General features: G+C 40.4%; 1 protein-coding gene across 5 annotated transcripts in view; it reads right to left on the bottom strand.

The window, feature by feature from the left end:
• ANKRD11 (ankyrin repeat domain containing 11) overlaps positions 1 to 13,866 on the bottom strand; it is a 195,842-nt gene that overhangs the window by 157,969 nt on the left and 24,007 nt on the right. For 4 of the 5 annotated variants that reach the window (XM_061594504.1, XM_061594503.1, XM_061594508.1 and 1 more), the window contains exon 2: positions 11,918 to 11,997. The exons of the other annotated variant lie outside the window; for it this stretch is intronic. The gene's annotated coding sequence lies outside the window, so the exon portion shown is untranslated. The remainder of the gene's footprint in view (positions 1 to 11,917; positions 11,998 to 13,866) is intronic. 5 annotated transcript variants of the gene reach the window in all.

Below are 13,866 nucleotides of genomic sequence, written 5' to 3'. Positions count from 1 at the left end.
GAGAGATGGCCAGCTTACAAGACTTCTTCCACCATGCCTCTGGAGTTAGCCTTCCCAAAACAACACCGCCTCCGCCTCCAGAAAGGAACAGGCAGCAAGACCAGAGGAGGGGTCCAGAGAGGAACAGTGTCTTCTCCCCTATCACCAAGGAAATGCCAGTGGCTTTGCAGGCAAGAAGAGACTGGGGTCTCTCCCCCACCCATGGGACTGAGCATCCACTTGCTTGCCCAGTCTCAATCTGAGAGACAATTCCCATGCAAGTAGTGAGCCTGCCCCGACCCTATGTGTCAGGTTGATGAGACGCCATTGCTTGAGTAGCCATGCCTATTAATTCCTTGTAATGTCGCAGAGACCCATGTGATCTGTGAAAGGATCTATCAATTGCTCTAATGCTAAATTTTGCATTAAACATAATGGAGAAAAGCACATCAGTGATTCCGAGTATGATTCCAAAAGGGTATGGCAGGGCAGTGGGAGTGTGTGAGGTGGCTACAACCACCACCAGCATGTGGCTCCCAGAGGGTAGGTCTGGGCCAAAAAGTTTGTAAGCTGTCTTTCCAGAGGCTAAAACAACCACCTAAATTTTACTTACAACCAAAAGCTAAGTTGGCAAGAACATCGCCCAAAGCCGATATTCTAACAGACTGGAGCTAAGCACATTGTCCTTACTAGCTCTGCTAAGGTACCTTAAAGACCTCTGGGTGTGAATGGGAAATCGTTTCAGCCATCTTGTGATATTTTATAGTTCGCATCTCATAAACTTACATAAGTGAGCATCTCGGTGCTGTACTGTATTTTCAGACAAAACACAGTGAGGCAGTACTTGAAAGCTGATGCAAGAAACAGCAACAACCAAACATAACATACATATAAATCACAGCTTACCTTACTGCAGTGGAGCTCCATCCAAGCGTGGAAGCTCCCAAAGCAGCACAAGGAATTAAATGCAGCATATACAAATTAAATTTGAAGGAAACTTTTTTTAGTCATTTCTTTTTATTTAGAGTTCTATTTGTGAATGTCTGAACAAAGAGCAAACATTTCAGATGTTACTTTTAAATGTTTACACTAAAATCCTCTACCTAAATGTACTAATCCCCATCCTTCCAAAGCAGCTCCAAGAGTTATCAACGCAATCAACACTTTGTTACCACATATGTAAAGAAAACAGAAGAAAACTACAAAACAAAGATTAAGCACATGCTTCTTGATACAAAGCTTGGCTGAGTAGATACTCATGTGTAATTCCACAAACTCCTATGAGAGCCAGTGTGAAGTAGTGTTTAATGTGGAGACCATGGAATGATTTGGAGCCAATCATAGCCTAATCTACCTCACTGGGTAGTTGGGAAGCTAGATGTATACAGCCTTGAGCTCCTTGGAGAAATGCATTATTTTAATCATCATCATCACTGTTTAATATCAACCAATTTCCTTGGAGAGATTTATAAATGCAACATCATCCACATACTGTTTGTGCATTGGTGGTCAGCAGTATTTTATTTACCAATCAGCATCTGCTAAAGCACAATCCTCTGCCAATATTCACATAGCTTTACAGTTGTAAGAAAAATATCAGGTTTCATTCTCACACGCATGTGCGCGCATGCGAGAGAGGGAAAGAATGGAGCATTGATCTCAATTTGGTTTGTTACCCACTGTGGAGGAACAATTAGGTGGTAACCCACTGGAATACTTATCGCATCACACGAACAGTTTCAATTGGTGATTTCCAAACTGTGTTCAAGGGGGGTACTGGGTACCTTGGAAGCTTATCAGGGGCTCTTCACTGATGAGGTCAGGAATGCAAATCTTCCCCTGCAGTGTGAAGCACTGACACAGTGCTATGTGTTCTAACAAACACTCACTTCAAGCTGAGCATCAACGAAGCCCAACGGAACCTCTGATATAGTTCAAAGAAACTTTCTAAAAAAGTTAGAGGGAACTAACGTTATCTAGCTGAAAAATTAGTAAAGGTTTTCGTGTCTGAATGTATTTGCCCTGTATTAAAAAAAAAAAACATTAAAACAAGCAAAAGCTATTACAACTCAACTTGCATTAAGGAAAAGTTAAAAGCTTTCCTGTGAAAAACAAATACAGGATATTGGCAAGACTGCAAGAATGAGGTTAAAAAAAAGACTGCTAAGTACAACAAATGGATTTTTTTTCTTTGTACAACACAAAGAGGAAGTCTATTTCTTGCAAGACTGCAGTAGTAAGTTTAGCACTGCCAGGGAATAACCAGAATGGTTCAAGAACTGTGAACAATCACGACGTTTAACCAAAGCGCCCAGGATCAAGTAAAAATCAAAGGGGTCTAAAAATGAAGATGCAGTCATGTTGAGAAGGGCTATGCCAACTGCAGTGTCCCCCACTTTCTCCAAGCCTCATTTCACAAAAGTGTGTTCTCATCTGGGCCAACAGGCTCTCTGGAGGCAATTCCACATCAAAGGATCTCATGCTTGCCCATGTTGATAGGAAAAAAGAGGCTCACCTTTCCCAGTTGGGTTACTGGGAAACATTTACCATAGGCAGTCGTTGTCATCACCCTGCCCCTTAGGAGTCTTACCGCTTCCCTTTCCCCAAAGAAATGGTTCACTGTCATGTTAGCCCTTCGATTGCCCGGCCACACACTCCCCTATGCCTTGGAAATACATGGTTGCTCTGGCTTCTTTCCAGCCAGGCATCTGTTTTGTTTTTCCTTCCTCTTTCCACCTCTGGCTTCAGGCTCTAGCTCAGGGGTGGCCACTCTGTAGCTCTCCAGGTGCTGCTGGACTACAGCTCCCATCATCCCTGACCATGAGCTGTGTTGGCTGAGACTGATGGGAGCTGTAGTTCAGCAGCATCTGGAGAGCCACAGAGTGGCCACCCCTGCCTAGCTCAACTGGTCTCTGCATTCTGCCTCCAAGCATCCCATTATTGGATGAAGGGGCCCTTCCCTTTTGGCCTCTGCTTCCTCTCCATCTCTTTCCCGGGTCTCTTTCTTCTGCTAGACTCCTCCTTTTATCCTCTGGATACAAAGGCCTGTCTCCGTTGTTTAACATAGCCACACCTTTCTTCTTTCTTCATTTGGTTTATTTAGTTTGCAGTCTTATACACCCTCACATGACAAGCTTCTTCCTCTTCATAACACACTGTTTAAACCACTGAACGAGAAAAAGGCTATAGCCGCAAATGGTCCCTGCCTTCACATTTTACATGGGATCTCTGTGGCACAGAGTTTATGCAATGAGTTTGCATGCAAAGTGACTTGTGCATAACATGCATCTACATTCGACTGAGTGCTGGCTTTAAGAAAGGGAATGGTGGAGATCCCAATTTCATGAGTTGCATCTTTGCTGCAAACTAAAAAACACACCTCAGAACTGGCTAGACTCATATCAGAGCAGGCACACTTTCAGGTACTCTGGTCCTAAGCCATATGAGGCTTTATAGGTTAAAACCAGAATCTGTAATTGGGCAGGAATGTATCAGCAATAGTGTGGGGAAGTGAGAACCAGCGTGATGTGTTTAATATTAGCAACCTTGCCAACACATTCAGAACCAGCTCAAGTTTATGAATCATCTTCAAGGGCAATCCCAGGTGCAACACACTGCAATAATCCAGACAGGTTATCAGAGCGTACATCACTGACTCTAGGTTGTCTGAATCCAGATAGGTTACTTAGGCCCAGCTACTCCCCATAGTTGAAAAAATTACACTGTGTCACTTGTAATCCTAATATTATTTGGAGGACAGAGGTACTGAAATAAGGCTTACAAAGCTATAGAATTGAAGAAATCTTTGGTTCAGAACTGTGATACAGTTTCGAGTTGCAAGGGAGAAGGCAGGTTTTTCTTGTCTGGACCTCTGGATTCTGAAATGAGGAGAAAGATAAATGGTTGCTATGGTGATTAGGCCTCAGCTAACGTATACCATAATGAACCATAGCATGAAGACGGTGCAAAGTTGGATACTTTTAATGGCTCTGGGCCCAGAGTGTATCCTGATAAGAACTTAAGAGTATGCCAGTTGCCTCAAGATAAAAAGAATCTGTTTCTGGGCAGTAAAAAAAAGTGGCCCAATGAACCTTCCTCCTGACATGACATTTATCGATATAGAACTGAATCAATAGACAGTTTTTTTGTGGTGGTTAGGATGTTGGACTAGGACCTGGGCGATCAGGGTTCAATTCCCCACTTGGCATGAATCTCACTGGGTCTGGATGGGGGCCAAAGACTAAATCCTGATATGAGGCTAAATCCTGATATGGAAGAGGTGCTGTGGGTGGATGGTTCCCATGTCTGACAATTAGGCGGACAATCTGTTCTAGGAGGGGTTGCACTCCCATTAAAGGAACAGATTTAAAGTCTTGGACTACCTCCTGGATTCCAACTTGCAACTGGAGTCTCACAGGAACCCATGGTTTGTTGTTATGTGATTAATGCAGATGTGTTTGACAGAGGGACACTGGTTTAGCTTTAGATTATAAATGTTGCGGTTTAATTTTAGACAGCCTATTTTTTTTAAAAAAAAAATTAATCACTACTGTTATCTACGCTACTAAGACGGTTTAAAATAGGGGTGGGGAACTGGATCTGCCTGGAGGGCCAGATCCTTATCTCTCCTACCCTGTGGGACCAAATTTGAGTAGGGCCACCCAGTCACTCATGTAGTGTCACAATGACATCAGGTGAGCTTTTTTGCCTGCACAATTTGAAATTAAACCAGTTGAAGCCCATTGCAAAGCACTCCATACAACCCAACCTGATCTTTGGGTCTCAAAGAGCATTTTACAAGGGGCTTAGCAAGATCCAACCATCAACTGATTCAAGTCTTGCAAAGCCCTAAACACAGGAGTTTGCAGGTGCTGATCCTCTGTGCCAGCAAACTCATTTTGGCTGACCCAGGCCTTTACCTACCCCACACCCGACATCATACATGGCATCAGGTACAGGGCAGGTGGGTGTAGCTTAGCCAAAGTGGCCTTGTGGGAGAAATGGGGATGCCTGCAGGCCTAATTAGGCGTTTGGGCTGCTGATTCGCCAGCCCTGGTCTAAATCTTCTATTGCTCCCTATTAAAAACTCTCTTAACTGGAACTGAATGTTAATTTTACTACACAGAGGCAATATGTAGGCTCTCCTCCACGCTGAGTTTTGGAGAACCACAGGAACAGAGAATAGCCTCATCCATCATTTTGCTATTTGAAAGTGGACAGGAAAGAAATGCTATGGAAAAAGGAGGTGCAACTCTGTTCAAGCATCCAGAATTGGGAATAGTGGCCCCAAATGACATCCATTTCCTAGCTCTGCCTCTGGAGAAACTAAAATGAGCTGATCCACTCCCAAGATCCACAGCAGCATTAGTCATTAAAATGCTAACTTGTCACATATGATTTTAATCTATCCTCTGTGGTGTGCTCAGATTGGAAAACTCAGTACACCAGGTTCATGCCTTTTCATCATCATAAAAAGATGAAAATCAAGAGACAAGTCTACAGCAATATGCAAAGGGCCATATTTAGAATTATTTTATCTAATTCTTTTCTAACTTCACTTCATCCCTAGACATCAGAAATTGTGTGTGTAACACTGTTTGTTAAAAGGAACAAAATCATGCTACTCATTCCAGTACTGGCAAAGTTAGATTTGGTGTTTACAATCAAATTTCAATTCCAAACATTCCTTTATTTACACCCACATTGAATGAATGGTAATACACAGTGTTTCTAGATGAATTCAGCAAACCTGAATATATGCATGTAATAAGGATAGAAATTACTGTCACTTTATCAGGTGTTCAGCAATCAAAATGTAAGAGAGCCATTTTCACAGAATTTACATTTTGAATGTAGCAGCATCTTATTGCATCAAGTATTGGGGTGTTCTATATAAATAACATTTGTGAGTCAGAAAACTAATGCTGCAATCCTAAGTACACTTATTGGGGAGTAAACCCTACTGAACTCAATGGGACTTAGTTCGGAATAAATAAGTATAGGATTATAATGTAAACAGCATTTTACATCATAAAATGCAGCAACACTGTTGCTTTTCATTGTAGAGGAAAATCAGTTTCCAATCCTCAATATTTCAGCCAGCCAAAGGCCGATGCATCAAGCTCCACTGCATTCATTTGGACTTTCCCTTCTCATGTCAGTTTATCAGACACACATACACACAACTCCAGATAAGTAACTATTTACAGGCTGTCTCCACTTGCCTTTATGACTGAACAACTCTTTTCAAAGTTTTCATTTAATGTGCCCTAGGGCAATAACAGAAGTGTCATATGAGGAAAAAAGAGCTACACTGTATTACCGTAGGCTCCCTGTAAACAATAGTGCAATCAATGTAACAAACCAATTCACACCGAAATAAAAAGATAAACATTAGTTCAAAGTGGACCAGATGGAATGTATGAACCTCTACCACAACAGGCACACAAGGCGGAAGTAATACCAGCAGCAGAATACAACTGAGGACACTCGGATCCTTGCATAAGACTCAGCAGATACACTATGTCCCTCATCTCAATAGCTTGAGTAAAGGAGAAGGAAACACATACATCCTGAAATGTCTGGGCCTCATGAACTGCAATTTCTGGGTTCCTCAGGCCAAGAACAACTTTTCATGTGCCATGCGAACATAACGATAAACAACATATCCCCTTTGTCTATTTACAATATACAGTGCCTTGCAAGAGTACTCAGACCCTTGACCAATGCTCTCAAATTGCTGAATAACAAATGGTACATTGTAATTTCGTTCTGTATGATATTTTATTTTGAAATGCTGAAACTCAAAATCAATTATTGTAAGGTGACATTGGTTTTATGTTGGGAAGTGTTTGTAAGAAACATAAAACACTGAAATATGTTGCTTGCATAAGTATTCAACCCCTATGCTGTGGAAGCCCCCAGTTTAACAGATGAAAAAAACCCTGCCCTATCAAGGAACACAATTACCTTACTATTGGCCTCCACCTGTGAACCATTAAAGTTGCTGTCACATTGTCAGGATAAAAACCCCACCGTTGAAGGATCACTGGTCAGGCTGTGGATCTGAAGGAAAATGAAGACCAAAGAGCATTCTACAGAAGTGAGAGATAATGTAATACAAATGCATATATTAGGAAAAAGGTACAAAATAATATCCAAGTGTTGGATATCCCAGTGAGCACAGTTGGATCAATAATCAGGAAGTGGAAGCTGCATCACACCACTGCCAAGAAAAGGCCGTCCCTCAAAATGCAGCACTCGAACAAGGAGACTTGTGAGAGAAGCCACAGAGAGGCCAACAATCACTTTGAATGAGCTACAGAGTTCAGCGGCTGGGAGCAGGGCTGTGGAGTCTGGGTCGGAAGCAATTTTGGGTGGAGTTGGTAGAAATGTACCGACTCCGACTTCAAAATAAATTTTGATTGACAATTTTTTTAAAATATAAATTCAAAATGTCAAAGAAGCTTCCCATGAAGTCAGCTGTAGTTGAGCATTTCACCATAACTCAAAATGGAAAACATTTTGTATGTCAGTATATGACACAAGACCCAGATGAAGACAAATGCTGTGATGCCTAGATCAGCACATATTCAGGCAGCGATAAAAATGCTCCTATGAGAACTTCCAATGTAAAAAGACATTTACAGCGCTTTCCAGGGCTGTGGAGTTGGAAGCAATTTTTGGTGGAGTCGGAGTTGGAAGGTAGAAAAATAGAGGAGTCGGAGTCGAAGGTTTGGTGTACCAACTCCACAGCCCTGGCTGGGAGTGGAGTAATTTTGCACCAGTCAACCATATCAAGAGCTCTGCCTGTATGGGAGGGTGGCAAGAAAGAAGCCATTACTCAAAAAGTACCATCTGAAAGCATGTCTGCAGTTTGCCAGAAAGCATAAGAGTGCCCCAGCTGCAATGTGGAAAAATGTTTTGTAGTCAGATGAGACCAAGATAAGAGCTTTCTGGCCAAAACTCAAAGTGCTATGTGTGGCACAAACCTGACACTGCCCATGCCTCAAGACACACCATCCCTATAGTGAAGTATGGTGGTGGCAGCATCATGCTGTGGGGATGCTTCTCATCAGCAGGGACTGGACATCTTGTTAAAATCAAAGGAAGTATGGATAGAGCAAAATACAAGGAAATATTACAAGAGAACCTGTGTCAGTGCCACTAAAAAATTGAAACTTGGGAGGAAATTCACTTTTCAGCAGGACAGTGATTCCAAGCACAAGGCCAAAGCAACATTGGAGTGGCTCAAGAACAAAAAGGGTCTACAGGGGCCCAGTCAAAGTCCTGATCTCAATCCCATTGTGAATCTGTGGTGCTCTTTGAAAATTGCAGTCCACAAGCGACATCCAATCAACCTGAACAACCTGGAGCGAATCTGCCAAGAAGAATGGGCAAAAATCCCCCGACACTGTATGCGAAGTGGTAGATACCTACCCAAAAAGACTTGAAAGCTGTTATTGCAGCAAAAAGTGGCTCTACCAAATATTAATGTGTGAGGGTTGAATACTTTTGCAAGCAACATGTTTCCGTTTTTTATGTTTCTTACAAACACTTCCCAACATAAAACCAATGTCACCTTACAATAATTGATTTTGAGTTTCAGTGTTTCAAATAAAATACCATACAGAATGAAATTGCAATGTACCATTTGTAATTCAGTAATATGAGAGCATTGGTCAAGGGTCTGATTACTTTTGCAAGGCACTGTATATCTACTACAGTTCTGCAATCCTTCATCAAGACCTAATTCATGGCTTTTTCACACATTTACTGAGTAGACATTTTGAAAAGTAGGACTCAAAGAGGTTGATTTTATGGGCAAAAGATCAAACTGCAAATGGCCATTAGTTGTTGAAACTGGTAGCTTGGATTAACTAAAGCATGTTGTTACTTTATGCTGCATCTGAAATAGTATTTAGTAATGCAGGATGAAATCTACCTCAAGATTTTGGCAAATCCTGATCTTACAAATCTTTTCCTATAGTAACAATACTATCACCCTATTCATTCAAGAACAAGATAAATGTATCCAAGCTGAAGTGTTGGTAATGGGAACGGGCTATGTTAAATGAATACCAAGATCTGGCCCCATGTTAACTAAGCAATTCTGTCTGGATTATAACATGTGACTTTTCAAAAGATAATTACATCCTTAAAGTGTGTGTTCAAGTTACATTTTCACTATCTGCCTCCGCTTTACTGTTGTATTCTTCTTGGGAGGTCAGAACAAGGCAAGACTCAAGCTTGGAAAAACAATTCTGTTTTGCAGTCCCACCATATTCATCCTTTTAATCTTACACCTAACATGCTCATTACAAACTCTGTGAAATACTACTGCCAAAACCACCATCTCAATCTCACTCCTTCTCAGAGGGAGCCCTGACCTGTCAACTTCTCTAATGAAAATTGTGAGTACTGAGAATTACACCAGCTGTCATCTTACAGTAGAATGCTATGCTACCAAAAGCCACCAAATCCTGGAATACTGTATTAGCTTGATGGTGCTAATAAAAAGCTGCCTTCTCCAAAAAAAGCCAAGGGTTTATTAACTTTGTATAGCCAAATACTTTTCAACAAGAAAGAATAAATACATAAAGCATGTTTATTAGTGTGATATAAGTGTCTTACAGTCACTTAGCTGTGCTGCATTTTTATTCCCTTTCCAATGGTTTAGATGTGACCCAATTCTTATGACAGGAGAGAATGCCAAAGAGAAGCCTGTATACAATTCAGACACTAATACTGCATGGAAAGAACTGCATAGCTATCACCAAAGAATGTAAAACTGCCACATCTTCAGCTTCATTATGACCATATTCTACCACAATAATCTCAGTATTTTTAGGGACACAGCCATCATATTATTGGTCACAGATTCTACTATGGTTTGGACATGAAGAATGCTGCAAATCAAGGACAATGCATCCAATTTACTGGGCAGCTATGCACGGTGTACCAATTCAAGGATGAACAAGCACCCAATAAGCTTTCCAAAACCATGGAAATATTCTTAATTTCTAGGTCCCAACATAATTGATTCCACACAACAAAGTCCTTATCATTCTTCAGTGATAAATGGAATTATTCAATACTGGAAGGCAAGCATGCATACCCAATTTCCACATGAGAAATTAAAATTTACGCACCACTTGTACGTCTGATTTTAGAGCCAGAAAAAACTGGAAAATTCTAGAAAAAAATGGGGAAAGTGTGGTTTTCCCCCTGAATTTTTCCAGTTTTTTTCCAGGCCTTCACATATCTATGTGATTTATGTCTAGAAAGCAATCTCATTCAGGACCTATGCAGTAAGGGAAATTATCTACATGTGCACAGGTATAGTGGTGACACATTTGATAAAATTGCCCTGATAACACCTTTGAACTTCGCAGTAGCAGCATTCTGCTCCCCTGGATTTAACTATGCCAAGCATCACTAGCTGTATGCATCTTATCTGCGGCACATCACAGTAACTTCTTCCCAGTGTTTCTTATTTGTTCCCCCAAATGTTTAATACTTATACTATGAAAATGTAAAAATTTTGAAATCTCAACCAAAGACCAGACCAGTTTATTTTAATGAATCGTCTTTTAATCAGAACTTTAATCACCAAGTTCAAACATTACTCTTGTTAACTGATTACATTTCACCCTGATAATGTAATATTAAATCACATTCACAAATTGGCAAAGGCCACTCCAGAAAAAATCCTTGAGATAACATTCTTCAATATGAAACTTCTCACCTACAGTAAGGAAACAATCCCTGATTTAACCAAATAGCTTTGATATTCATGATGACTGTCAATAAAGCAAACAGACCTTATAAATTATGGTGGTGCTAAAAATCGTTCAGTGCTTTCCATCCTTTTACAGCAAGCATTATCAATCCCTAGTCCTCAAGTGCAAACAATGATCCATATACTGGCAACAATCAATCAACAGCAAAGGAACTGGCTCAGCTGCTCTTACAGGATGTAAAACCCTGTTTTCTTCTTCCTCCAGGAGTAGGGGAAAGCCTTTTCGTCTCAACAACGAGAAAATCAGTTTGCCTCTCACTGCTGGGTCTCAGCATTGAGAGGTGGGTTATGTAAAAAGCTTTGAAAGGTTCTTCCTGGGTGTGCGTGGATGCAGGAATCAGGACCAATCTTCCAGTACAGCACACAACTGGACTACTTTTTGTGTTTGGCCACCACTGTATTTTGTAAACCTCCTTTAATCACACTGACAATGATCTAGAAATGTTACTTCTAAGAACAGTTGAATGATGACTCCAATCATTTTTTTGAGAAGTAGTAATTCCCCCACAGTAACTGATAAAGGATTTGGGGGAGGGCGAGGAAATAACCAATACAGACTATAGCTTTCATATTAGCACCACCAGAACGCGTAATAGGCAAGTAAGCATCTCAGGGAAATCTTCTGATTTAAATGTTTGCATAAAGAGGGTCTATGGCATGTTTCTTTACAAAGACACTGTTGAATCAGCAGCCAAGGACTTATAAACCACTATAAAACCTGCCTTGCAATTAGGCACTTGGCTGGTCACCTGTGGCAAGCAACAATTGCGAGCTGACAATCCTATTACAACAAGCTCTCTACTGGCAAGGAAACAAATGAGCTTGCCTACGATAGAAGGGGAGAGGGAGAAGGAGAAAGGGAACCTCACGCTCATGCCTTGTTTGCAAAGTTAAAATACATTACATAGCAATTAAAACATTAAGTTGCAGTTAAAACAAATAAGCTGAAGACATTTTTCCTGCACTAAGCTGATTCCAACTCGGCTATTCTATCAAAGTCTTTAAAAATATTTACATTTTAAGAATAAATGAAAAATCACCATCATGATTCATAGTTGTATTTTGGTTTTGCATTAACTATTACATAAGCTATTCCACTGAAAAGAAAAAAAAGGAAAAAAGCAGTAAAATATTTACCGATTCCATAGCTGAAAGTAGCAGTTAGCAGGAGATGGATAAATTCCAAAAAAGGTGTGTCCCCAAAGCAGCTCTTTATTCTGAAAAACAAAAATTAGCTTAAATGAATATTAAGACTCACAATCCAGCCTTCAAACAAAAAAGTATGTTAAAATTACTACATCTCATAAAACAATTTCTTGAATTCTATTACCAAGGTTCTTTGCTGCCAACTGAGTGATACCACTGCAGTATCCAACAGACTTTTGCTTGTCCAAGCCGGATTCCCTTTCATCTACTTACCCAACAGCCCCTGCACAGCCCCAACATCTGATGCAGAGGGTTTGGGGACTCTCCAGAGAAGATGGGGGGGGCACAGGGGCTGCAAAGAAGAGAGGAGCAACACTGGAACTCACCCATTATTAGGACCCAGTTTTTTAAAATAAACTTAAAATTTGAAGACTGTAAGTGCGGCACAGTTTAAATGTCATAAATATATCATACAAAATTGTTTCTGGTACTATGCCTGCCCAGAGTTCCACAAAAAATTGTTTGCTGCTCCATATCCATAGTTCCATTCTTCCTGCTACCTAAAATGCATTTTCCTTTCAGAGAAGATTCAGATTCATACACAGCAAAGAAATTGATTCAAATAAAATTTGACAAAATCCTTTCAGAAAGCCAGAGTAAAATTAGGAGGAAAAGACATCTGCTCCCTTGGCATCGGGGGGGAGGGGGCATTTTAAAAAAAACTTAGCCATTTAATTTGCACTAACCCCTATAGCAAACCAAGCTGCTTGATCAAGATAACCTGGGATTTACAAAATTATGTAACTTGTTTACTAATCATTCTGGCTGCTCTTAGAAATTTGAAATATTTTCAAGACAAGAAAACAAGAAGAATGCATGCTCAAATGAAGACAACAGCACAGGTTTTCCTTCCTCAAAGAAAAAATTACCACTTTAAAATTCAAACTATTTATTTCTTGTCCCAGAAGTAGTGAAAAGCACAGGTAACTGCTCATGAAATTCACTGGCTATTGTATATTACAACTATCCCATATGCTAGCATTTACATAAACATTAGAATTAATATTTCCCGATAAAAACAATGCCCCTTCCTCTTTAAATATTATCTTCATCATTTTTTTATAGCTAACACTACTGTAAGAAGATATCTGGTGCCTGCTATCAGCATTCTAGAACAAGCAAGTTGTGACTCATAACTGCAGAGAAGCCAGCTGTTCTTATGTCAAAGAAGCCAAGGCTAACCTATAAAATAAAGCACTCAACAGCTACAAAAAACCCCCATCAATTTCTAGTAGAAATACAAAAGAATGCATAAAATTAAATTTGAGCAAAGCAGTGCAACAATAGCCATCAAATAATGGTCGGATAGCTACAGCAGTAGAACTGTATCATGCAGTCAGGTCTGGCCTTCTAAGATGCCTTCAGTGGGGACCACCTGGGAACTATTCACATACCTCTTTGGAGAATGAGGGGGCATTGAGCAATAAGAGTGTTAGGCTAGGGCTTCAGAGGCATGTGTCTGAATGCTCAGTGAACAATGGCCTTTGGGAAATTAGCCTCAATCACAACTAGCATTACACACCATCATTCTGAAAATGAATATAAGTTGTAAAGCACTTTGCACAATACTGGTAATGTAAGTAAGCCACTAACTCATATAATAAGCTTGTTGTTATGTGCCTTCGATTTCGACTTATGGTGACCCTATGAATTAGTGACCTCCAAGAGCATCTGTCGGGAACCACCCTGTTCAGATCTTGTAAGTTAAGGTCTGTGGCTTCCTTTATGGATCAATCCATCTCGTTTGGCCTTCCTCTTTTTCTATTCCCTGCTGTTTTTCCCAGCATTATTGTCTTTTCTAGTGAATCATGTCTTCTCATGATGTGTCCAAAGTATGATAACCTCAGTTTCATCATTTTAGCTTCTAGTGATAGTTCGAG

This window comes from Rhineura floridana, chromosome 13, assembly GCF_030035675.1.
Source record: "Rhineura floridana isolate rRhiFlo1 chromosome 13, rRhiFlo1.hap2, whole genome shotgun sequence".
In the NCBI taxonomy this organism is placed as follows: domain Eukaryota; kingdom Metazoa; phylum Chordata; class Lepidosauria; order Squamata; family Rhineuridae; genus Rhineura; species Rhineura floridana.
Note: the sequence above shows the minus strand (reverse complement) of the source record. Positions and strands in the feature narration are given on the sequence as shown.